Genomic DNA, 26,221 nt, shown 5'->3' on the forward strand with positions numbered 1-26,221 from the left:
GAATATAAAAATAATTTCAAGCCCAGCCAGCATGGCTCAGCGGTTGAATATAGACCTATGAACCAGGAGATTACAGTTTGATTCCCTGTCAGGGCACATGCCTGGGTTGTGGACTCAATTTCCAGTAGGGGGTGTGCAGAAGGCAGCTGGTCAATGAGTCTCTCTCATCATTGATATCTCTCTCTCTCTCTCTCTCTTTCTCTCTCTCTCTTTCTCCCTTCCTCTCTAAAATCAACTTTAAAAAATAATTTCTGACTTTGAAGGGATGAGAGAAAGAATAGAAGCAGAAGAAGTAAGTGAGATAAGGAAAAATAACTGAAAAAATAATAGAGAAATATGTTTTTCAAACATTGAAGTAAAAAAATAAAGCATATGAAGGCTGAGAAGGAATAACTTCCCAAGATGCCTTTGGTGTTGGGACTGTTGCACCCCTTTAATTGAGATCAATCATTTTCCTATTTTATATATTTCTTACTTGGACCATGGGTTGTTCCCCAGCCAAAAGACTTTGAGCCTGAGATTAGTGTGCACGAAGCTTGAATTCAATATCAGTGTAGGCAGAGAAGGTAGAGAGAGAAGTCAGATTATGGTAAAGATACAAGAAAGACTCAGTCAACCCTCCAAGGAGCTCTGAAGTTCAGATGAAACATCAAAGATGTCCTACTGAAGTATGGGGGCCAGGCCTTTGTCTTCATATACCAGTCACTGAATGCCAGCTAACACAGGGAGGGACACGACATTAGGTGAAGGAGCCAACTCAGGTCAAGTGCTGACCATAGAAGATTGATGGCAAAGGCAGTATCTCAGAAGTTGGGACAGACAGGTCCTTCAGTCCTAAAAGGGATCTCTGCAGCATATCACAGCTCCTACTATACTTGGCATTCTTGATTTTTTTTTCTGAATTTGCTTAGCAGTCCTTATATATTGATGTTCCTTCTATATTGATGTTCATGGTTGCATATGTTACCTAGTTTGTTTAAATTTCCATTTTTATTTCTGCCTCCCATACATCTCTGAGCTTTGAAGTGACTTCTGAGAGGGTTAGTGGGGCCTGAGCTGCTGTATTTGCACGAAAGTGGTGCAAATATGTGCGATTGCTGGGGACCACCTGTGGACCTCACAGAAAAGAATCCATCCAAGAAATTTGAATTCAGATATCAGAAAAGAATTGGGGTGCACTTTTAATTGTCAAAGCTAATAGGTGGTAGGAGGACAGGAAAAGTGTGTGGGGAGGATTAGTACACTGATCAAAAGGATTTTATACTTATGCCAGAAAACGTAGACAGAAGGCCCCAGGCACCTTACTGTGAAAAATCACCTAGCTTTAATAATCATGGAAACATTAGAAGTTATCATCACCCCGCCCCCCCGTCACACACACACACAAGCCAAATTCCTTCAGAAAATACTGCTTTCGGATAAACTACTAACTCTATGTACATAAGGACACAATGTGCCACATGAAGGCAATTAAAACAACAGCTTAAGATGCATTGATGGGAACCATGGGCTCCATTAATTGCATTGAAGTACTAATTTTCTTAAAGATACCACAGAGGCTTTTAGAAGACAACTGACCTTCAATAATGAGCCTTCCCCTTCCATTCACTTGCAGATCAGATATAATGTAATGTACGTTGGCTTATGTTGCAAGAATAACATATCTACACTTAAGAAGTCACTTAAATGAGTAAACAGAAGCTTAAAAAAATAAACAAAAATTCCCTTCCATCACCATTTACCCCCACACACACCCTTTTATCCTCTTCTACCTCTCCCTACCCCTCTTTCCCTCTCATACTTATAATACATTTGTCTGTGTCTATGAAGGTTTTTTGTTTGCTTTGTTTGTTTTGTTTTTTATTTTTGTTGTTTGGTGTGTGTGTGTGTGTGTGTGTGTGTGTGTGTGTTTGCTTAATCCTTTCACGGGCTTAGATCAGAGTACCAGCAAGGCTAGTTCTGGTGAAGACTGGATTACCCACTGCTGCCTTTTAGCTGTGTCCTCACATGATGGACAAGGCCATGTATCTCTCTAAAGCCTCTTTTATAAGAATTTAATTCATGATGGTTCCACACTTACAATTCAAGCACCTCCTAAAGGCCTCGCCTCCTAATACCATCATATTTGGGGGTTAGGATTCCAAAATATAAATTTGGAGTGACACAAACATTCAGACCATAGCAGTGCTAGGCATACACCAGTGTGTGAGACATAGCTCCTGCCCTCTGGTAGTGTCTGAGAGTAGAAAGTGAGAAACCATTGCAATCCATTGGAGTAAATTTTATAAAAGGAGATGTACAGGATGTTCTGAGAGCACATGGGAGGATAATGGAGCCCAGGGCTAGTAGAGGGTAAGTCCTAGGAAGACTTCCCAGGAAAAAAATCTAATTTGAGTCCTTAAAAGGTAAAAGAGGGCAAAAAGATCTCCAGGAATTAGAAAATAGTCAAAATATTTAGAACATAGAATGGGTGGGAGTGGGTAGAGGAATGAAATAAAAATGCAAGCCAGGTCATCAAAGCCTTCATGCTAAGGAGTTTGATATTGACATAGGACAATAAGAAGGAAGAATTTGTGGTATGTATTTGGAAGTGGACCTGAATTCACATCCTATCTCCAATAAAAATTAGGTGATGTGAGCTGTGGCCTATTATTTAACTTGTCAGAGACTGTTTTTTTCATCTGCAATGGATGAATAACTTATTAAACAATGTTGTGTGAAGCAAATAAGGTAATAGATGAGAAAGCACTGTGGGGAAAAATGTACAGACATGCTCTACAACTATAAGGTGCCATTACCGCATAAATGATTGCAAAGTGCGCTTAGGAAATGACATGAAAACCGAAGACAAAGTGCGGTGATATCCAAAGGCTACTCAACCAAAAGGATCGATGCTTTCTTCAGCATGGTTGATGTATGGTCGAGAATGAAGTCTGACAGCACAGCCAGCGCACTCAGCACTTCCCACGGCCGCAGCGCACAACATGGCAATGCAACCAGGGTTCTTTCCAGTTTCCAACGGGCCCAAGGATATGCAGAAAGACTCTGCTGAATCCACACATTTTGCATTGCATGCATGCACTTCAGAAAGGTTCTACTGTGAAGGCTACATCTGTGAATCAAAAGGATAAGCCGATGCCCACATTAGGAAGCAATAATTATTAGCATAATAGCAGATTGAGGACATTTCATTTTGAGGGTTTTCTATGTGTTAGGAACACACACACACTTGTGATCCTATAAGGTTGAAATGAATACTAGCTCCATTGAGGCTTAAACAAGACAAGTAATTTGTCCAATAGCATACCACCAATAAGTGTTACATTTGGCATTTGAACCCATTACTCATTTGACTCCTGTATTTTCAGAACATTATATAATAAGATATCATACCAGAAAAATATAGAGACTTATACTTATGGGTCAAAATGATGATAGCAATGTAACCATCACTATAATGTCAATGAAGACAAGGAAAAAAAAAGAAAAAAACCCTCAATATCTTTAAATTAAAGATGCAGAGATTCATAGTGCTATAATCCAGGAAAAACAGTCATTCAATAGAAGATTTTATAGATCCCAATGTGAAAACATTGACCCAAGCTATGCCTGATGGCATGTAATGACTTATACTCATGAAATTAAGTTTGGATCAATCCAAGTTCAGCCAGGCTTTACTGCTTTGAGCCTCTTTTGAGGTCTAAAAAAATGGACCCCAAAGTTATATTTTATTTTTAAAGATAATAGTGTTGATAGAACAATTCCTTAAACATATTGCATTTGGACCTTAGCCAGACATTAGGCCTTTCATTTTAGCCTTATGAATGAGTTGAAGAAACATGAGCTAGTAACTTTGGTTTAAAGTGTAAATAATTCAAACATACACTGGGTAGGAAATGTTGAATGGATTAACAGCCTTATGGACAGTCAGTCTGAAGTACAGTGGCTGCCCACGCTAATATCCTAGGAAAGAAAATGGATCCTAGATTATAAAATGGCATCTAGTAAGGAATAAGTGCTTCCTGGTTTGATAGCAGAGTCAGTGTCTTCCAACACTAGGTAATATGAAATGTTAATATGGACAAATGAAAGTTTCTGCTCTGAAATCTAAAAACTAAGCACAACAGCACAGAATCACTGGCAGTCAATTACCCATATCAAGGCCTCCACTGTGGAGAACACAGTTGACAGGAAGTCAATAAGCCTCTGCAGGCCATGGAGTGGAGATATCAAAGTCGGCAGTGACAATTCAGTTGCCTCAATAGAATGACAGTGTCTGTGACCCGGAAGCAAAAAGCTCATTCTCACATGCAAGAGTGTGCCCTGATCAGCGTTTCACCTTAATGACACCATTGAAAAATTAGTCCTAAGGGAACAGGTTGGTCAAGGACTGAAGACCAAATACATGGTGAGAATGTCAAGAAATTCTAGTGAGAAGGTAAGATCATTAACCGTCTCGACACCAGGAGACTCTCCTGCTCATTTTGATAACAAATATATCTTCCCATTATGGATAAAATATTTTTAGCAATGTTGGAGTGGAGCAGAACTTGGGAGGACTTGAAAAAGGCCTTGTATTGATGAGTGAGGACCTCGGTAAAATCCCTGAAATTCCTCCTCTAGGCAAGGTTTGGGACCGCACATTGATTGCTCTATTGAGAGGCTCATCAGCTCCAAGGGCTTGATAAAAGCTTCTAAGCTACTAGGTATACAAATATCTCTGCCTCATCTACATTACCCGGAAACCCTAAAAGATGTTGCACAGAAGAGCAAAGTTCCTCTTACTGGCACCAAGAGGCAGTCAATAAATATCTGATGACTAGATGAATGAAAGTTCTTAATTCTGCTAGGGAAAGGGAACAGAAATGTTCTTAACAAGGTGATCTTAAAATTAAACAAAGACATTAACATTCTAACACTTGTTGAGTATAATAAAAAGTGAAATTGATGTAACACAATAAGGATTAAACTAGAATAATTTTCTATTCAGATATTTTTGAACATTACAAATATTCCTAATAACTGAGAGAAGTTCTGAAGAACAGTGTGCATGCAGACACACACACACACACACACACTGAGCCAATAATCACTATATGTGGATACAGAACAGCTCTATGCTTGCCATAAGATCGCCTTGCTACACAAAATCCAGGTCTCTAGACTCCTCCTCATGATTTCCTCATCCTTTGCCTATTTCCAATTTTGAAACTGGTTGTGTCACATATTAAGATAACCTTCAGTACAAGAGATTTCCCTCTGAAAATGTGTTAAAACATTGGATGCCTTAGGGGATGCATTAGAGTTCTCCAGAGAAACAAAATGTATGTGTGTGGAGGGGAGAGAGTTATTATAAGAAATTGCTTCATGTGATTATGGAGGCTGACAACTGACAAGTCCCAAGATCTGAAGTCAGTTGTAGGCAAGCTGGAGACCGTATGGATTTAGTAGTGTATTTCTAGTCCAAATGTGAGGCCTGAGAGCCAGCAGGGCTGATGATGTAAGTTCAAATCCTAAATCCATCAGATTTGAGACCCAGCAGGGCCAATATTTCATCCAGAGTCCAAAGGCAGGAAAAACAGATGTCCCAGTTCAAAGACAGTCAGGTAGAAGGCGGTGTTCCCTCTTACTTGAGGGAGGGCCAGGCTTTTGTTATATTCCTGCCTTCAGCTGATTGGAGGAGGCCCACCCAGATTAGGGAGGGCAATTCTTTCCATGATTCTGCCTGTCTTTCTTGCAGAGTCTACTCTTCTCCCACTGAAAATAAACCCTCAGGAAAGAAAATACATTACTACCGACAACTCATATTGATGTGCAATCTTTGGTTTTCCTCCATCTTAGGTAGACAAATGCTAATGCCCAGCTTTCCTGTAAAAAAAAAAAAAAGATGGGGTGGGAAGGTGCATTGCCTGTAAAGGCATTGCAAACATTAGCTGATTAGAGTAGAATGTGTTTTGTGAGGGAAGCATTATTTTACTTCATCCTCTCAGCAAGGCCTAGTACTCACACTACCCGTTGGAGCCTGTGGATAATTTAGTGGCTTCAAATTCTTCACTACATCAAAAAGTCTCATTAATCTCTTGTATCCTATGGCTACCGCTATTTTACTATTTCCCTTTGTGTCATAAACTTCTCGGCTCACCAAGTGGCAGCAGAATGGAAACCAAAACTGACATTTGATACCAGAAACACTGGCTAAACCTTTCCCCCAGGTTACCAGATCAGAAGAACAGTCAGCCTCAAAAGAATTCAAAGCCACTTCCATGAAAGCTTTCCCACCTTAAGGTCTTGCTTTCAACCTAGCTCCAGAGGGATTTATGCACGCAAGTTTTATCTCTCTGAGTAAAAATAACTGCAACGTAAGCAGTATCTAAACAGGGGAGACAGAATTGAAGAGAAAAAAACACAGAAATTAGAACTAAGAAATGAGACTTTCAGGAAAAGGCTAAGCTCATGTTATTCAAAGGATAAAAGCAGTTGGTGTGCCTCAGAAAAAAACCTCTTCGGGAATATAAAAGAAATGCCTACCGCAGTATGGCACATCAGGAGGAGTAAAATACTGTTCAGAGATGCCCCTGATGCTTATTAAAGTAAATATTATCTCCTTTGTTCAATTATAAGAAGAGAATTTATTTAATTTTAAATTAGGTTTTTTAAAAGAAAATCAATTTCATGACACATAGCATTTAAATTTACATAATATAAAATGCTGTTAGGATAGCATATTTGGCTTATTATCAATAATGTTCCCAAACATCATTTATTACTTAAAGGTGGATTTCCTAAGCAATTAGGCAATGGAGCATTCTAATTAAAAATTAAATCAGTGTTCAAATAAGCATAACCGAATAATAACTGTAATCCTCTAAAACACATTAAAAGCTAGAAGAGTATCTGATTTTATCATATTTTTTAAAATCTCATCATCTCTAGGGAAACCACTTTGAAAATGCATTCAGAAATCTTCCATTGGGAGACTATCTGAGCGCTAACTTTGAATTAGTGGTTGTGGGTGTGTCCTTGTTTTCATCTTCATTTACCATAGTTGGTCCATCCAGCGTGGGAATGAAGGGGCCCCGAGGAGTGTAAGTGCTATTGGTAGGTCTGGAGAAGAGGGTTTCTAGGGTCCCTTGAAGTCTTGAAACAGTGATTTTAAGAGCTCCAAAGAGTTCTTAACCAACTTCATCATAATTCCCAAGACAACGGTATGTTAAGTGAGACAGGGTAGAACAATTACTGAGGGCACAGAAGACTCTGGAGTCGGACTACCTAGGTTCAAGACCTGGTCCCACCATTTATTAGCTGCATGACTTCAGCTAAGTTAATTTTCCTGTCTGAAACTCAATTACCCTATGGGTAAAATGGGAATAATAATACCACTACTTCAAGGATTATTGTAGGGATTAAATGAGCTAATATAAAGTCCCAGAATGATACCGGACACGTGGTTAAGTGCTCAACAAATCTCTAATTTGTTCATTGGATGGGAAGCTGGCATAGAGCAAAAGACAGAGTAGGGTCAGAGTGACAATCCTGGGCCTGCTGCGTAATCCTGTGTGACTGTGGGCATGTTATTGGACTTCTCAGATCCCCTATCTTCTACTCTTCAAATAAGGGTAACACCAGTATCTACAACACAGGTTGTTAAGAGGATTAAATGAGATCATGAGGGCTAACTAAGTTCAGAAACAAGCAGTCAGGTTAAATGTGAGCTCCCCCAGGAAAGGAGAGGCCTTGTGCTCTCTGCTCTATTTCACAAAGACCTTTAATCATGTACTGCCTTTGTGCCCCTATGTTTATTGGAAATATTTAAGGAAATTTGATTCAACCTTTTTTCTTTTTCCTTTCACGTGAAGTTAAGGGCAAAAAGCAGTGCTTCCAAAGACCTCGCAGTGGTACAAGCTGCTTTTCCAAGGACAAGGGGCCACGCGTGTTCATTTTACTTTCTTGGCGGGGTGAATTAGAGTTGATAAAATGTAGTCAAATGCAAGTGAATCAATTGCCTGTGCCTCATGGGAAAGAAATGCAAAGGATTTTGCTGTCTCTGTTTACCCTCTCACACTACACTCCTTAAGATGGTGACAACACTTGGCACCAGACTCACCTTCTACCAGATATGCAATATGGCACCAACGGAAATGGCATTTCATTACAGTTCTACAAGCCACTGTGTCTCAAACCAGACTAATCCGGAAAATGCTAGGAAGAGCTCTGACCTGGGTATGTGGTGAGGCTTTGTTTTGTCTCATCTGACTGCTAGTGAGTGTAATTCTGAGTCATTTCTGTCATTTGGACACTTTTTCTGCAGAGAAAACACGGCCAGGCCTTTCCTCACTGGCCTATCGATTACTGACTGGGACATGATTCAAACAGGAAACACATTGTGGGATTTGGGAGAAACTCCAAGTCTCTGCAGTCTACCCCAGGGCTCCCTCAATCTCTGCTTCCCTTTGATGTCTTCAAGCTTTAAGCAAGTGAAGGGGGGCAGGTATCATTTTATCCAGAGGAGGTAGGTATTAGCTGGCCATGGCAGAGAGTAAGATCTGACAAATTCTGCTTCTTTCTTCTGCAAATGTGAAGGCAGTGTCTCCTGCCCCTGCCCCTGCCTGAATCACTGACCCTTTACCTGACTCAACTCCTTTAAAGAGACCTCTAACCATGCCTGTCCTCCAGTCTAAGGTAGACCTTATGTCTATAGGCTCCTACCTGTGGTTGGCAGAATTCTGAGATGCCCCCCAAGATTCGCACCCTTTTGTAGATGTCACGTATGATCCCGGGGATCTTTGAGTATGAGGAGGTTGTCTCTTCTGTGATGACGTTCTGTTCTGTGGCACACTTCACTTTAAGAAAGGGAGATAACCTTGAGTGGACCTGACCTAGTCAGAAGAGCCCTTAAAAGGGACAGAGCTCTTCCTAAAGAAAGAGAGTCAAAGCACGTGAGACGCTCAATGTGAGAGACTACCCACTGTTGGCTTTGAAGATGGAGGAGCTACGTGGCATGGAATGTGGCATCGCTGGGCTGAGGGCGGACCCAGTTTACAGACATCAAAAAATTGACCTCACTCCTCCAGCTGTAAGGCACTGAACCAACCACGTAAGCCTGGAAAAGAATCCTGACTCCAGATGAGAAGGCAGCCCAGTGAGGCCTTGATTTAGCCTTACGAAACCTGAGCAGAAAACCTAGTTATGCTATGTCTGGATTTCTGATCTATGAAACTGTGATCAAATAAATGGCTGCTGTTTTAAGCTTCTGAATTTGTGGTAATTATGAGGCAATATAGAACTAATCCACTCCCATAGAAATCTATACTTACCTTTCAGAAACTTCTCTAAGCTGCATAAAGACAGGTACTGTATCTTTTATTCCTTCTCTGTCCCCAGCACACAACTGAGTGTCCAGAATTTTATAAATGCTCAATAAATGTTTGTTTCAGTCAGTACATATATTAATCCATCTTTTCAAATCACATTAGCTTCAATTAGATAAATCAAATTATTTCTATCATGAAGTTGGAGAGGAATGCTGTTGCCATTTACATTAAAGTATATTATTTCCATTTCCATTCCTTTTCCTTGATCTGAGGTGTTTCATTGCTTTCTTTCATTCATTTAAACAAGACTAGACCCTACCCACGCCTTGTTTTTGCTCCAGCTCCTGAGCTCTGGACTCAAGTTTGGGGCAGCAAAGTAAGTGTATATGGGTGCTCCAGGCCACTTGCAGCAAAATGATATATGACGTTTCTCTTGGTGAAACCATCTTTTTTCCTCCCTTTTCATACCCTCCCTCCTAGCATCCCTTTCTCATCTGTTCTATGATTATTAAGTCAACCCCACAAAGGTATATCTTGCCAAATGCCCTCATACCTGCCATTGCCCAAGCCTACTCAACATTGTCTTTGCTCATGGGATTGTCCTTTGTCTCTAGTGACCTTGGACATTTTCACTGCATGAAAAATATCATCTCTTTCATCAAGACCCACATTAAAAGCCAACTCTACTTTAAAACTCTCCTAGGTCTTCTCTCATCATTATTTCATATAAAGCACCTTTGGTAATAAAGTGATGCCCATTCCATAAAAACGCTATCTGTTTACACACATATGAAATCTCCTCTGGCCCATGAGTCCTTTGAGGTTAGGAAAATGCCTACATATCTGGCAGCATGTCTGTTACAATTAAATGTTTATATATTCATCTATCATTTTATTTTTGCTCATAGTTGAAATGATTTAAGGCTAAACCTTCAAAGAGCATTGATGTGTTAAATAGGAAACCTTGAAAGCAGTAAGGCTTACACTCTGGCTTAAGGGGAAATGCACTTGGTGACACAGAAACTCTTGCTAACCGGCTATTGAAGGAGGCAAATGAATGGATATTGCACAGTCCTATCTGACTTCATTCATGGGACATGGGCCCCCTTGCAACTTGGAACAAAAATTTTTTAGCCCCAGAAATATATTTTAAAAGTAAAAAAAAAAAATCATTTTATGAGAGAATAGCAACATTGCAATATTACCATATTATATACCTGGTAGGAATCAGGCAGTGAAATAAAGAGACCAGGGAGATAAACATAACCTGATAGAGATTGATGTTCATATATTTAGGCATACAATGTGGAACAAAGGTTTAATTTTATGTTATTCTAAATAGACTAAATTGACCAAAGCAATTTGATGGAATAACAAAAATATGTTTTATTAAGAACTTAATAAACATGTGTCAAGTGCTTCACATGTTTATTTAATTGAATCTTCAAGGCACCTCTGAGGTGGGTAAATAATAATATTTCTTATTCCATTTTTTAATATATTTCTATTGATTTCAGAAAGGAAGGGAGAGGGAAAGAGAGATAGAAGAATCGATGATGAGAAACATTGATTGGCTGTCTCCTGCATGCTCCCTACTAGGGATCTAGCAGGCAACCTAGGCATGTGCCCTGATTAGGATGGAACCGTGACCTCCTGGTTTATAAGTCGATGCTCAACCACTGAGCCATGCAAGCTGGACTTATTTCCATTTTATAGGTTAGGCCAGTGGAGCTGGGAAAGTTAGACTTAGTCCAAGGTCACATCAATAGTGACTGTCGGAGCAGGCACTGATACCCACGGCTGACTATGCTAAGTACTCATGGAAGGTAAAACGGGATTGATTCTACACTGATGTGGGGTGGGGTGGGGCTGTGTGTGGTGCATCAAACATTAGGAAAAAGACAGAGGGTAACAGACCTCTGGACTTGAGTGCCACCTTATGGAATCAGATGCTTGATAAACTGTACCTCTTACCCTCTGAAGAGAATGGGACTAACCAGTCTGGGCTAAAAATGGTCAGAGAATAGATATCACATCTTCCTTCCATTGCCCTGGATCAGGATTTCTCAACGTTGGCATTATTTACATTTTGTTGTGGGAAACTGACCTGTGCACTGTACTAAACTGATATTTAACATCTGTTGCCTCTTCCCAGTGGAAGCCAGTAGCACCTCCCAATCAATTGTGACAACCAAAATGTCTCCAGATATTGCAAAATAGACCTGGCAGAGGTGGGATAGGGGTGGCAAAATTACCTGAGTTTGAGAACCACTGTCCTAGTAGACAAGTACTGAAAAAGGAATCAAAAGGTCTGGGTTAAAGTTCTGTAAATCATATGACCTTTTCAAACCTTGGTTTCCTCATCTGAAATATATATATACTAGAGGCCCAGTGCACAAAAATATGTGTACTCGGGGGGGTCCCTCAGCCCAGCCTGTGCTCTCTCTCAGTCTGGGACCCCTCGGGGGATGACTAAATGCTGGCTTAGGCCTACTCCCTGGGGGATTGGGCCTAAGCTGGCAGTCAGACATCCTTCTGGCAGCCCAGCAGCCTTCGGAGGATGTACACTTGCCAGTGGGTAGCAGGCCTAAGCTGCAGTCGGACATCTTTAGCACTGCTGAGGAGGCAGGAGAGGCTCCCAGCACCACTGCTGTACTGGCAGCCATCAGCCTGGCTTGTGGCTGAGCAGAGCTCCCCCTGTGAGAGCTCACTGACCACCAGGGGGGCAGCTCCTGCATTGAGCATCTGCCCCCTGGTGGTCAGTGTGTGTCATAGTGACTAGTCATACCCAGTCCTTCTGCTGTTAGAGTCAATTTGCATATTACCCTTTTATTATATAGGAGGGCTTGGCCAACCTGAGTGAGGGGCTGATGGCTGTATACAGGCTGGCCACAGCCCCTTCAGGGTGGGGTTCCCCCCTGAGGTGCCTGGCCAGCCTGGGTGAAGGGCTCATGGCCGTTTTCAGGCTGGCCATACCCCCTTCAGGTTGGGAGGGTCCTGCTGGGGTGCCTAGCCAGTCTGGGTGAGTGGCTGATGGCAGTTAGCAGGCTGGCCACAGCCCCTTCAGGGTGAGGGTCCCTGCTGGGGTGCCTGGCCAACCTGGGTGAGGGGCTGATGGCTGTTTGCAGGCTGGCCACAGCCCCTTCAGGGTGGGGGTTCCTGCTGGGGTGCCTGGCCAGTCTGGGTGAGGGGCTGAGGGCCATTTTCAGGCTGGCTAAGCCCCCCAGTGGGGACCCTCAATCCAAGAGGATGTGGCCAGCTTGGGTGAGAGGTTGATGGCTGTTTGCAGGCTGGCCACAACCCCCAGCCACCCAAGCTCCCAGTGGAGGCTGGCTGGAAGCAGGTATCTGGGATGTATTTGTCTTCTATAATTAAAACTTTGTTGCCATGAGCGGAGGCCACAGCCAGCTCAGGGCAGGCGGGAAGCTTGGCTTCCTCCATTGCCCAGGCAACCAAGCCTTCTGCTTGCTTCAGCTCCGTGATTGCCGGCTGCCATGTTGGTTGGGTTATTTGCATATAGTCGCTCTGATTGGCTGGTGGGTGTGGCTTAGGGCGTAGCGAAGGTATGGTCAATTAGCATCTTTGTCTTTTATTAGTGTAGCTATTCTAACTAGATCCTAGGACTCTTGTAAGAGCAAAAGTGAAAAGTTAAAATGAGGTCATGTCTATTAAAACAGCAACAATAGGAAAGGAAATATTAGCTCCCTCTATGAATTATGCAGAGTTTAACTAGAGTTGTAATATGGGAAAAGCACTGGAATGAATATTGAAAAAGCTGAGTCTTATTCCCGACTCTGCCTCTAGTTACCTAAGTTTCTTAGAGCAGGTCATTTCAGGCCACCTTCCTGAGACTGTACTGAACATTTGTATGACAATTATCATTGTTGTTGTTATTATTATTAAGTTGCCTTGAAACGTACCTGCTTTACACAGCAATGACCTATTTCTTTTGGAAATTGTCTTTGCCTCCTGTGTAAGTGTCCCAATGGGAGGTAAGCCCAGGTGCCGCCTCCTACCATAGAGGCCCACAGGTAGGTCTCTCCTCTCATCACCTCTGCACAGCTATGGAGCCAGCATGTGACCAAGCTCAGCCTGTGTGCTGCTCTTGCCCAGAGTTTTGACTCCTGACTCAGGGAGACATGCCTGGAAGCATTGCCTTAATGCATTGCACCCTTCCTAGCAGAAACTCACTGTGGTTTTGCCTTTAACCTTCCAGAGTTGTCATTCTTCATGCCCAGGTTTCTAGTTTCCCTCTCACTTCTGTATAAGAGCTTGTTGATTACCCCTAATTGTACGTTCTCCCCTTCTTACATAGTCATAGTACCCAATGCTTTATTGTTTATCACATCACCATACATAACAAAACATATTTCTCAGGTTCTTCAGGCAGGTAGCCTGGGCTGCATAATTAAATTCTGGCCAATGGGGATGTAAGCAGAAGTGATATATGCAAATTCCAAAAAGTATCCTCAAGAGGAAAAGCCATGCCTTCTTTTTTTCCTTTCTTTTCCCTCCTGTTTGGAAGGTAGATGCAATGGCTGAAGTTCCAATAAGCATCTTGGACCATAAGGTCATCCTCGAAATGTGAAAGTTTTGCCTGGGAGAAGTATCTTGGTTCCCTGGCCAGAGCACTATGCCAGATATGGATTCATTCTTTCTAGAATTCTAAAACTTGAGAGGAAGACTAAACTTCTGTCTTGATTACTAGGGCTGGTATTTCAGTTCTTTGCACTAATCTTAATGAATTCACCCTTTTGCTTCAGTTAGCCCTGGTTACTGTCTATTGCTAATGCCTCTTTCAGTTGAAGGTGACAGAAAATTCTATTCAAACTGGCTCAAACAATAAGAAAAAACATTGTCTTACACAACTGCAAAGTCCTAAGGTAGCCTAGGCTCAAGCACAACTCAATCAACATTTCAAATAATTTCAATCACCAGAGATCAAGTTTTTCTCTCATTCTGCCGTCCAAAATTTCAGCTGCACTTTCAATTTCTGTATGTTGATTCTCTAGCAGATACAGTAACTCTTTATGAACTGCCAAGAAGGCTGAAGTAGTTTGACACCTCACATTTTATTTTCACAATAAAGAAAGAGAAAAAGTTCCCTGCAGTAACCCCCCCCCCCCAAAGAAGAGGACACTCACCTTCCTCTCTTCCTTCCTCTCTCCTTCATCTCTCCCTCCCTTCCTCTTTCTCAATCCCAAAAGATAAATAAATAAAAAACAGGAAATATATCTTCACATTTTATTGGCTCTCTCTAGCTTGCATGCCTTGCTTACCTGGAAAGGTTTATCTTGCTTACCTGGAAAGGTTGATATAATCATTAAATCCAATAATCCAGGTAAAGGTGTTTTAAAAATAGTCATAAATATGAATACTATTATTGGTGTTAGAATGCATTTCTCTTGTACTTTGCTTTTTCCCAATGAAATTTCTCAGACTTTGTGGCACTACTTTAAGAGTAACAGCAACCTAAAATTTTATAGACTTCTCCACACCTTGAAGGCAAACATTGATGATATTATAATCCTTTCAACTACAATTGAAACTATCTCCTTCATTTTCCCCTATTGTAGGTTTCTAATACAGCAATGACATGGTCTTTAAAATTTTATATATACCTAACTAAATCAAACTTTTTGAGGTAAGACTATAACCAGGGAATAAGAGGGAGAAGGTGGTACTGCCCTCTACTCTTTCTTGGCCTGGTCTATTCATTTAAAATGCAATCATAATCATATTGCACATGAAATTAAAATTATTCAGTGACTTTCCAACACTGGGAGCGGGGGTAAATTCAAGCATGGCTTATGTGGCTCTGTGCAATAGGGCCATGGCTACCCTCGCAGCGGTTCTCAACCTGTGGGTCGAGACCCCTGAAAATACATCCTGCATATCTGATATTTACATTACGATTCATAACAGTAGCAAACTTACAGTTATGAAGTAGCAACAAAAATAATTTTATGGTTGGGGATCACCACAACATGAGGAACTATATTAAAGGGTCGCGGCATTCGGAAGGTTGAGAACCACTGCAGCCATCCCCCACCCCTTTCCTTTTTCCTGAGGTCAGACTGAGCTTCTCTCCTCCCCTCGTTGTGCCACAGTCTCTCTTGGGCCAAAGATTATTGTTTCCTTTGCCTGTAATACCCATGACAACTCTGGAGCACCTGCCAGCCCCACCAATAGTTCCACCAATTTATTACTCCTCATACTACCAGACTCAACTTAGATACCGTTTTCTCAGGGCAACCTTCCCTCTGAAATCATGAGACCTAAGTGAATCCCCCATTATCTGGCTCATTAACATGGAATGCTTCTATTCTCACAATCCTGATTGTGAGTTATTGAGCACATGTTTCCCTGAATCCAAGGAGTATGCCTTTTTCAGTACTGCAGCCTCAAAGCACAGTGTCTGAAATAAAATGATATTTAATAAATATCTATTAAGTCAATCAGTTGATCAATGAAACAGCAAAAGCCCACCGAGTTTATTCCTAGAAATGAAATGGTAGAATATACGTAAGAAAATGTAATATCTCCTAGTAAAGGTTATAAAAATAAATAGGCATTTTGATAAAGGTTTGTGAGTATGAAGAATATTTGAGCATTAAGTTATATTTCCAGTATCTTCAGTTGGATGTGCTGTGTTTACATCTGTGACCTGCACCTTTTAGAATTTGAACATGTTACAATTTGTTTGATTTCATAAAGGTCTCATCTTTAAAAATCAGTTCTTCTAATACAAGGGATTAAGGATTATTTCTTCTTTTGATAACGTTTATCAGCATTCCCTGGGATAACTGATAACTCCCCGGACTCCAAAGCTCAGTACTGATATTCATTTGAGGAAATCTTAAGATATCTACAATCCAGAAACCAAAATATCCCTGAGAGGTGGGGTCATGCCTTGGTTTTTTGTCTCAGGCCTCTATGGGAGAGCATCACAAGGAGATAAAGGTGGGAAGGAAAGAACAAGCAGTCCAGAACAGATCATAAAAGAAGTCTGGGGTGTTAACAGATTTTGAAGCTGTCATCAATTTGAGTTCAAAATAAAATACTTTTGCTTTGTCAAAGTTCTGCCTCTAAAACGGGGCGTAAGAGGTTTCTAACCCTAGGACAGGAATTCAACCATGATGGATGGATGTTCTTGAAAAACCATAAAGAGACAATGTGAATAGTAAAGTTGACTCTGAGGCTGATCTTTCAAGAGTCTCTTGTGACTCTTTAAATCTACCTTATAAGAGGGGCATTTTAAGTTGATTTAGTGAGATGGCTAAAAGTTAATTAGTTATCAAATAATTACCTAATGGACCCTTCTTGAGATATTAAGGTTGAGTCACAGCTCTAGCTGCAATGCAATTAATTTAAAATTTTATAAGCCATAAAAGGTAATAACAGCCTTACAATGCACTAAGGTAGGAAGATAATATTTAGATGCTGCACTGACCCAAGACACCTAAAACAGATTAATTGGCTGGCAATTGGTAAGGAGAGTGTCAATTAACATACTAGTTTATATTATGCAAATGAAATTAGATTTCAATTAACAGTTAAGAAATCAAACAATTGAAAATGTACGGGCAATAATAGCAATTGACATTTTTCACAGAAGCAGGAAAAGATGTTCTGCTAAAGGAGAGATTTTAATCTCTCTCAAGTCAGTAAGGTTATGATTACTTTCTCATTTCTGTGCATGAATTTAGAAGCACAGCCAAAATTTTTAGAGTGGATGCCTACCATACCCCAAATAATTTATAACAGTACATGCTAGATTACATCTGAAAGAAGAAACTCATGGTTCATTTAGTTCTTTGTCTCCTTTAGTACAGGAAGAAACTAGAACTAAGAAAGTATAAACAACTTGGATACAGACAAATGGTTAATTAGGGGAAAATATGGATTAAAATTTCAGAGTACTGATACCAGGACACTTTCTACTATATGATTGCCAATAGTAAAATGTTACTTACCATCAGTTGAAGGGTATACATCTTAAGAGTCTGGTACTGTATTTGTGGTATTAGGAGTCATATCCATCTGGGTCTTAGCAGCTATGTTGACTTTGGCCGTTACTTAACTCCTCCAAGCTTAAATTTCCTAACCTGTAAAATGAGAATAAAAGTACCCACATCATCATTCTATTGGAGGTGTTTATTGAAATAAGCTATTTAGAGTTTGGCTCAATAGCTAGCACATAGTAAGCATGCTCAAAACATTAGCTATTGTCATTAGTCCTGGGTTCATCAGAAAATAAGATGCTATGAATTAAGTGGCTTAGTACAATAATCCCCTGCATCCCAGGCAGTCATATCCGTTAAAATCCTCTCATTACAGATCTTTTAGTTTTTATTGTTGCTTGAATGCGAATGCCACTGGAAACAATAACACTTTACCACTTTGTCAACTACCAGCTTAGCAGAAATTAAAGTTCTAATAGTACCTGAAGACAGAGGGTCAGATAGAATGCATGAGTGACTCAGAAGTAAAAAAAAAAAAAAAAAATGGGGCACAGGGATGTTGAAAAGAGAAATAGAAGGGCACAAAGTAAACTTTACTGTCATTATCATTTTGCCAAGGATGCCCTACTGGGAAAATCTAGGTTGAAAGCTTGCCTCTAGGGGTGTAAACATTGACATAAGAATTATTGGGTTTGGTGGTTTTGTTTTCAAGCTGTGTAAATATACACAAAGATAAATAGTGATTTTGGTTATTTTGACCAGTATAAGTTGCTTGGCTAAAATCATCCACACTAGAGGCAAAGAGTATTGAGGTGGGTCATGCTTCTGTTTTTCCCTGAATTATCAGTGTAAATACAGTTTCCACTGCTGGCAGGGGTCGGACGCATTAGAAAGAACTTTGCCCATAAATGAAAGTGACAGAGGAGAAATGAGCAGCTGAGGCTTTGCCGTGTTATCTCTGCACACGTAGGAAACCGACCATTTAAAAATCTTGTAAAAACCGTGACTTACATGATTGTAACAATGGATCGGGTTCAAAAAGAGAAAGAGGGAAGTTGGCACAAGACCTCCTTAAAGCGAGCAGCATATTTTGAAAAATACATGTATAACTGCATTTTCACTGAACGTTTGGGTTGCTCCAGGCTAAATCAAGCTGGAGGTTTGAAATAAATGTGGTGTTAATAGGAATTGCTTGTGGTTGCTCACTTCACTTTTTCAGCTTTCTTCAAATCTCACCTCTCACCCTCAGTTATTTTGAAGAGTCCTGCCATAATTGGTTTGGTTCAGTGGATAGAGGCTCATCCTGCAGACTGAAGGGTCCCAGTTTCGATTCTGGCCAAGTGCACATGCCCAGGTTGTGGATCCCCAATGGGAGGCATGCGGGAGACAGCTGATCAATGATTTTCTCTCATCATTGATGTTTCTGTCTCTCTCCCTCTCTCTTCCTCTTTGAAATCAATCTATGATAATAAAAGCACAATATGCTAATTAGACCAGAGAGCTGAACGACCTTCCGGACATCCTTCCAGACGAAGCTGCGGTGGCAGGGGCCAAAGCAGAGGTGGTTAGGGGCTATCAGGCAGGCAGAGTGGTTAGGGGTGATCAGGCAGGCAGGTGAGCAGTTAGGGGTGATGAGGCAGGCAAGCAAAGGTGGTTAGGGGTGATGAGGCAGGTAGGCAGGTGAGCAGTTAAGGGTGATCAGGCAGGCAGGAAGGGTGGTTAGGGGCAATCAGGTAGGCAGGCGAGTAGCTAGGGTGATGAGGCAGGCAAGCAGAGGCACTTAGGGGTGATCAGACAGGCAGGCAGAGTGGTTAGGGGAGATCAGGCAGGCAGGCAGGCAAGATGTTAGGAGCCAGTGGTCCCAGATTGGAGAGGGATGTCCGACTGCCAGTTTAGGTCCAATTCCACGAGCCTAAACTGGCAGTTGGGCATCCCCCAATGGGTTCCAGATTGTGCAAGGGTGCAGGCCAGGCTGAGGGACCCCCCCACTCCAGTGCACAAAATTCGTGCACCGGGCCTCTAGTAAAAATATATTTTTTTTTAAAAAAAAAAGATTCTTCAGGTATGTCTCACATCAACTTCCTTTTAAGAAGTGCACTGATTCAGACACACTGAGAAACTTTCCTGATTTAAACAACTGAAAGACATTAAGGTGGCAAGCCCCTTGATCTCTGCTTACCAACACCAATACCTTTGTGTAATCCCCTCACCTTTAGTGTGGACAGGATTTGGGATTTGCTTTTCACTGATAGAATATGGCAAAAATCACTTCTGTGATTATTTTACATAAGACTGTGACTTTCATTTTGCTAGCAGACTCTTTCCTTTGCTGGCTTTGATGAAGTAAGCGTCCATACAGGGAAGATGCATCGTGAGGCAATAAACTGAAGGCAGTCTCCAGGTAACAACCAGCAAGGAAGTGAGGGCAACCTCCAATTAACACACAGCAAGAAACTGAAACCCTCAGTTTGATATCACTCAGGGACCCGAATCCTGCTACTAAACACAGGGGCTTAAAAGTAGATCCTGTCCCAGTTGAGCTTTCAGATGAGAACTGGGCCGAGTTGTCACTGTGAGCGCAGCCTTGCAGAGGACCCAGCTAAGCTAAGTTTCCCATGACCCACAGAAATAGTTTGGCAATAAATGTGTCATTTCAGACCACTAAGTATGTGATAACATTTCTATATAACCATAAATACCTAATACAGTGATATTAATTATTGTAAAATTATATTTTTAAGTGCATTGTTGACACAAAACTAAGAAACCCACAAATCTAAATTGAAAATAAGAACCTTAGTAAATAAATTAACCTTAAAGCCAGATTTCATCATGAAGATTTTTATATAGACCCTAGAAATGTTGAGTTTTGTTTGGACTGTTGCATGGGCACTTTGCAAGAAAAAGAAGTCCACGGTTTTACCACATAAGGAAATATAATAAAACATGGAGGGGTGCCGAAACCGGTTTGGCTCAGTGGATAGAGCAACGGCTTGCGGACTGAGGGGTCCCGGGTTCGATTCTGGTCAAGGGCATGTACTTAGGTTGCGGGCACATCCCCAGTGGGAGATGTGCAGGAGGCAGCTGATTGATGTTTCTCTCTCATCGATGTTTCTAGCTCTCTATCTCTCTCCCTTCCTCTCTGTAAAAAATAAATAAAATATATTTAAAAAAAAAAACAAAACATGGAGGTGGGGGAGGTGCTAGCTGCACCTGCTATGTAAGGAATAATAAGAAATAAACAGGAAAAAAGAAAAGAAAATTATACAATATAGAAACTTGCTTGTCTCAAACTCAGCACTTAGTGGAATAAAAACAAACAAAAATCTCTCCTTGCCCAGCTGGTGTGGCTCAGTGATTGAGCATCGACCTATGAGCCAGGAGGTCACAGGCACATGCCTGGGTTGCAGGCTGGATCCCTAGTGTGGGGCATGCAGGAGGCAGCCAATCAATGATTCTCTCTCATCATTGGTGTTTCTATTTCTCTCTCCCTCTCCTTTCCTCTCTGAATGCAATAAAAATAGTTTGGTTTTTTTTTAAGCTGCCCTGTGGACTATGGAGTCTCCCTCACCCCCCAGCAATGATGTTCTCTGAGTGAAATTCAGAGAATGCCCTCCCCCAACCCCATCGCTACTTACCTATACTCTGCCCCTCTGGAAATCCAAGTGTTACTTTGCCCAAAGTTTCAATGAGTTTTAGTGGAAAAAATACAAAAAAATACCAAAATTATGTTGGATGCTAACATTCCCTAGAGTTCAACCCAAAATATAAGGGGTGTACCAGGTAAAACAGTTGAATCCAAATAACTGATTTTATTTTATTTTTTTTAAATATATTTTATTGATTTTTTACAGAGAGGAAGGGAGAGGGATAGAGAGTTAGAAACATTGATGAGAGAGAAACATCGATCAGCTGCCTCCCGCACACTCCCTGCTAGGAATGTGCCCGCAACCCAAGTACATGCCCTTGACCAGAATCTAACCTGGGACCCTTCAGTCCGCAGGCCAATGCTCTATCCGCTGAGCCAAACCGGTTAGGGCCAAAGAACTGATTTTATTCGGATTCCCCTAGACACATATCTGAAACATTTGTCCTTAACTGGACCAAGCCACTTGGCCTCACTCGGATTTCAGTTTCCTCTGACAAGCATTCTCTCCTCCCATCAAAAATGCCCAGAGCTTTCTAAATGTTGGAGGAGAATAAGTGTTTTGTTAAAAAATATAAACATGAGCTATATGTAAAATACCTTGACCCATTATTTTAAGTAGTAAAACATCAAAAAATGTTGCAAACTTTAAAGAATAGGGAATTAGTAGAATTAATTATGCTATATCCATGTAATAAAATTTGTCCAAATTAATAGCCTGTGTAGAAGAATTTAAATAAATTAAAAGATGTCAGTCATAGGAATTTAAATGTAAATACAAGTTAAACATTATGAAATCCTTTTCTTAAGGTTGTATGCACTTGAGTGTGTGTTGCATGATTGAAAGAATGATACAAAGATATTAGCAGTAGTTATTTTAGGGTAGTGATGTTATGGATGATATTTATGTTCTACTAAATACTAATATATAGTTACTTTATTTTTAATTTTCCTTATGACAGTAACATTTCTTTAAGACTTTAAAAGCCCAGTTCCAATTCCTACAATCTGATTTCTATATTTGGCTTTAATAAACACATAAAAGTGAATGCTGGTTTATTTAATTATAGTTCCTATATCTGACAATTTTTATTATGTGAATGAAAATAGTTGAAAGAAAATTTGATAACATAAAATTCTAACCTGTCAATCAGACTCACCCAAAGGCTTAAAAGAACATCTAATTTTACTGTTGCTCAACATAAGAAAGATATTGTTACCATTTAATTAAAAGACAAAAGACTATCCCAGTGAAAACACAGATTCAAATGACAGCATGATTTTTACTTTCTCTTACTTTAAGAAGAACAGTTATTCATAGCACAAAACCATTTTGTTGATTGTGTTCACATTGATAATCATGTAGTTTGCTACAATCAGATATACAAAAAAAGAGCAGTAAATTGGAATTAAGCAAACTTCCTGGATATCAGCCTAAACAAGACAATTTATATTAATACTGTTTTCTATGTTTGTTTCTTTATTTTCCTGTTTCTTGTTTCATTCTAGCAAGATTTTAAGTCAAATACAGAACACAAAAATACTCCAGCAAAAAAGGACAGTTGCAAACTCACGCCCAATTACATCGTTCTCAGGTCCAGTGGATCCAAGGAGACACGGAGAAGCTTGCAGCTATGCATGGTCGCATGTTCGCCACTGAGCAAGAACAGAAGGTGCCATGTGAAAATACAGAGAATGAGGAAGAAAAAAACAACCCTGGAATTCCAGAACTCTGCTCATTGATGTGCATTCCAGTGAATATCTACATTTGGTGGTAGTGTCTTAGATGTTTGAGCCGAGCAGGTGACATGTGTCCCATGATGCAGGGCAACCCTGCCAGAATTTCCTATTAAACTGTCAGTCACCATACACTGGCTGTCAACAAGGACAGAGCTGTGCATTCTGTTTCCTAATTTGTTATTCCCAAATCACAGCACACAGTGTGCCCCAAACATGAGTGTCTGGTAATCATAATAAAAAGAGACCTAATTTTTTGTTGTTGTTAATCCTCACCCAATGATATTTTTTTCACTGATTTTTTTTAGAGAAAGTGAAAGGGGGAAAGAGAGAGAGAGAGAGAGAGAGAGAGAGAAAGAAATATGGATGTGAGAGAGACACACTGGCCGGCTGCCTCCCGCATGTGCTCTTCCAAAAAAATGAAGAAGAAGAAACACACCCAAACTCATTTCATGAGGCAAGAATTACCTTAATATCAAAACCAGACAAAGATACCCAAAACCACAGAACAATATCCTTGGTGAATTTTAATGGAAAAACCTGAAACAAAATACTACCATACCAAATTCAACAGCACATTAAAATGACCATATACCATAACTAAATGGATTTGTGCTTGGAATGCAAAGACAATTCAACATATGAAAATCAATCAATCAATGTAATACACTACATTAACAGAGTGAACAAAACAATCACATGATCATTTCAATTGAAGCAAAAGGAACATTTCACAAAATTTAAATTTCTTTCATGATAAAACTCTCAACAAATTGGATATAAAAGGAATATACTTCAGCCTAATAAAGGCTGTACTTGACAATCCCAGAGCTCACATCATACTCAACAATGAAAAGCTGAAGCTTTTCTTCTAAGATCAGGAACAAAACAAGGATGCACACTCACTGCTCCTATTCAACATAGTTACTGTAAGTCCTAGCCAGAACAATTAGCCCTAACCAAAACAACTAGTCCTAGCCAGAACAACAAGACAAGAAATAAATCATCCAAATCAGAAAAGAAGAAGGTAAGTGATCTCTAGTCACAAATGATATAACCTTATATGTGGAAAACCCTAAAGATTACACACACACACACACACACACACACACACACCAAACAAAAAAACTGTTACAACTAAAAAAACTACATGAAATTCAACAAAAATAAATTTCAAAGGAATAATAAAAAGATTTTATTTTCATAAATACATATATACCCTAAATATATATACATGTTTATATATACACATGTGTAAATATGTAAAGTATTAAAATAGACTCAAAAGGGTTAAATATTCTAAAATAATGAGTTACCTGGAAAGATAATGAGAATTTATTTTTAAAATATATAAAAGAAAATCCACTTCTAGAAAGGGCTGGAAGCACAGATGATTTAATGAGAACTTGCTTTTAAATAGTCATGGACCAAAGAATTCCCATCATACATAAATTTATCCTGAGCACAAAAAGAAATAAAGCTTTCCAAATCATTTACTCAAGCTAGCTTAATAAACCTGTTACAAAGGCACAATAAGAGAAAACTGTATACAAATCTCACATCCCAACATAGTAAATCAAATCTAGAAGAATACTAATAGAAAATATACATTATTAAATCCATAGATTGGATTTTTAAAGAGTATTTTATCACAAGGACATATGCTGTTGATATAATTCCCATCATGTGATTTCAGAGCTCAACATCTAGACTTCAATCAGTTTCACCAATTTCACTGATTACTGATTCTGTGACCTTGGGAAAATTACCTAATCATTCACTCTGTGCCTCTGTTTTCTCACAGACAAATGGAGATAAAACATGTCTCACAGGTTGGCTGTGGAATTAAATGAGATAATGTATGTAAAACACCTAGGGTAGAAAGTCATCAATAATTAATTAGCCATTACTATTGGATAGGTAGAAATTAAGAAAAAGTCACTTGATCAAATTTACTAGGGACTGTGTTTTTCTTAGTTAAACAATATGTTTTTGGTGATTATTCAAATGATTATCTTCATTTGTCATGATTAAATATGTTAACAAATTTTCTGAGTATAGTTTATCATTAGATTCCTTGGAAGGAGAAAAACTTGCATAGATAGGATGTGCACTCTTTTCCTCTGTCTGCTTGGAAGATTTTTCACTTCATCTCTTGTATTAAACAATTTGATGTGACTTGGTGTGGCTTTGTTCATGTTTCTTATACTTGGGTTTCATTACCCTTCTTGGGTATTTACTTTTCCAGTTGCTCTTTCATAAAATCTGAAAAATTTTCAGCCATTATTTGTTCAAATACTTCTTCTGTCCCCTCTTTTTTTCCCTTTGGGGATTTCAATTACATGTGTAGTAGATTGTCTGAAGCTGTGTTGGAGCTGATACTCTCTCCACTTTTACTCCAGTATTTTTCTCAGTGTGCTTTATCTTGGATAGTTTCTTTTGCATGTCTTAAAGTTCACTAATCAATTCTTTTGACATAATTTTCATCTTCAGGAGGCCAATTTGGGCCTCTTATATCTTCTATTTCTCTACTAACTATGTTTGATATGGCCTCTACCTTTTTGAGTACATTTTTTACATATTTCTGTCCACTTTCTACTTGTGTCATACAGGAGAAAAAAATGCAGCCTTGTCATCACATCTTTTCCAAGAGCAGAATTCCTGTGTAACCACCTTTCATTGTTTCTATAAGAACCTTAGATCTCTGTTGAGACGTTTAATTTGACTATAATCTCTTGCTATTCGTGTTCATGTTAATATCATTAAATCAATTTAAAAACTTTAGATGTTTTAATGGTCTAGAACAGTGAGAATCAATGTTAGAAGGACACAAGTTCTTCTTAAATCAAAATGTCACTGAGTTATAGGATAGTACTGGAGGAAGATTTAACAAAATTATACCAAAATGTATTTGGAAAAAGTGAATAAAATACAGAGAAATTTTGAAACGGAAAAGAGGAATAAGAGAGTTTACCCGCCTCCCCAAATTAAAGATCAAGAATATAGAACAGAAAGCCCAGAAACAGTCCCAATACAGCAATATTTTAATATAATACAAGGATAATATGTCATAAACAGGTAAAGGATGGATTATTTCATGAAAGACATTGAAATAAATAGTTAACAATAACAAAACTATTATTGGTCCACCTCATACCATTAATAAGAATAAGTTATGTAATTAAATTAAAAAGTAAAAGATAAAGGAACTAGTAGAAAATTCAGATGTCAATTAGTATAGCAGAGAATAAATCTCAAACTGCAAATTCAAAACATGCAAATAATAAGAAAAATGTTAATATATTTGAAAACATTAAATTGTATTTCTTCCACCTGGAAGAATGCATAAATAAAATTAAAAGACAAACTGGGGAAAAATGTAAAATATATGAAAGAAAAAAATAATAAATTCCTATAATTAATGGCAGTTCTTATAAATTAATAATAAAATTATCAAAAATTCCATATATAAAGTGAGCAATGTGCATTTTCAACAATGCATAGAATTAAAAATATTTAATGGAAGTATAAATAATTTATTGTATTCCTAATACAAACTCAAA

The sequence above is a fragment of the Myotis yumanensis genome, unplaced genomic scaffold (genome assembly GCF_028538775.1).
Source record: "Myotis yumanensis isolate MYYU_CA2020_CCGP unplaced genomic scaffold, mMyoYum1.0.hap1 SCAF_11, whole genome shotgun sequence".
NCBI lineage: Eukaryota > Metazoa > Chordata > Mammalia > Chiroptera > Vespertilionidae > Myotis > Myotis yumanensis.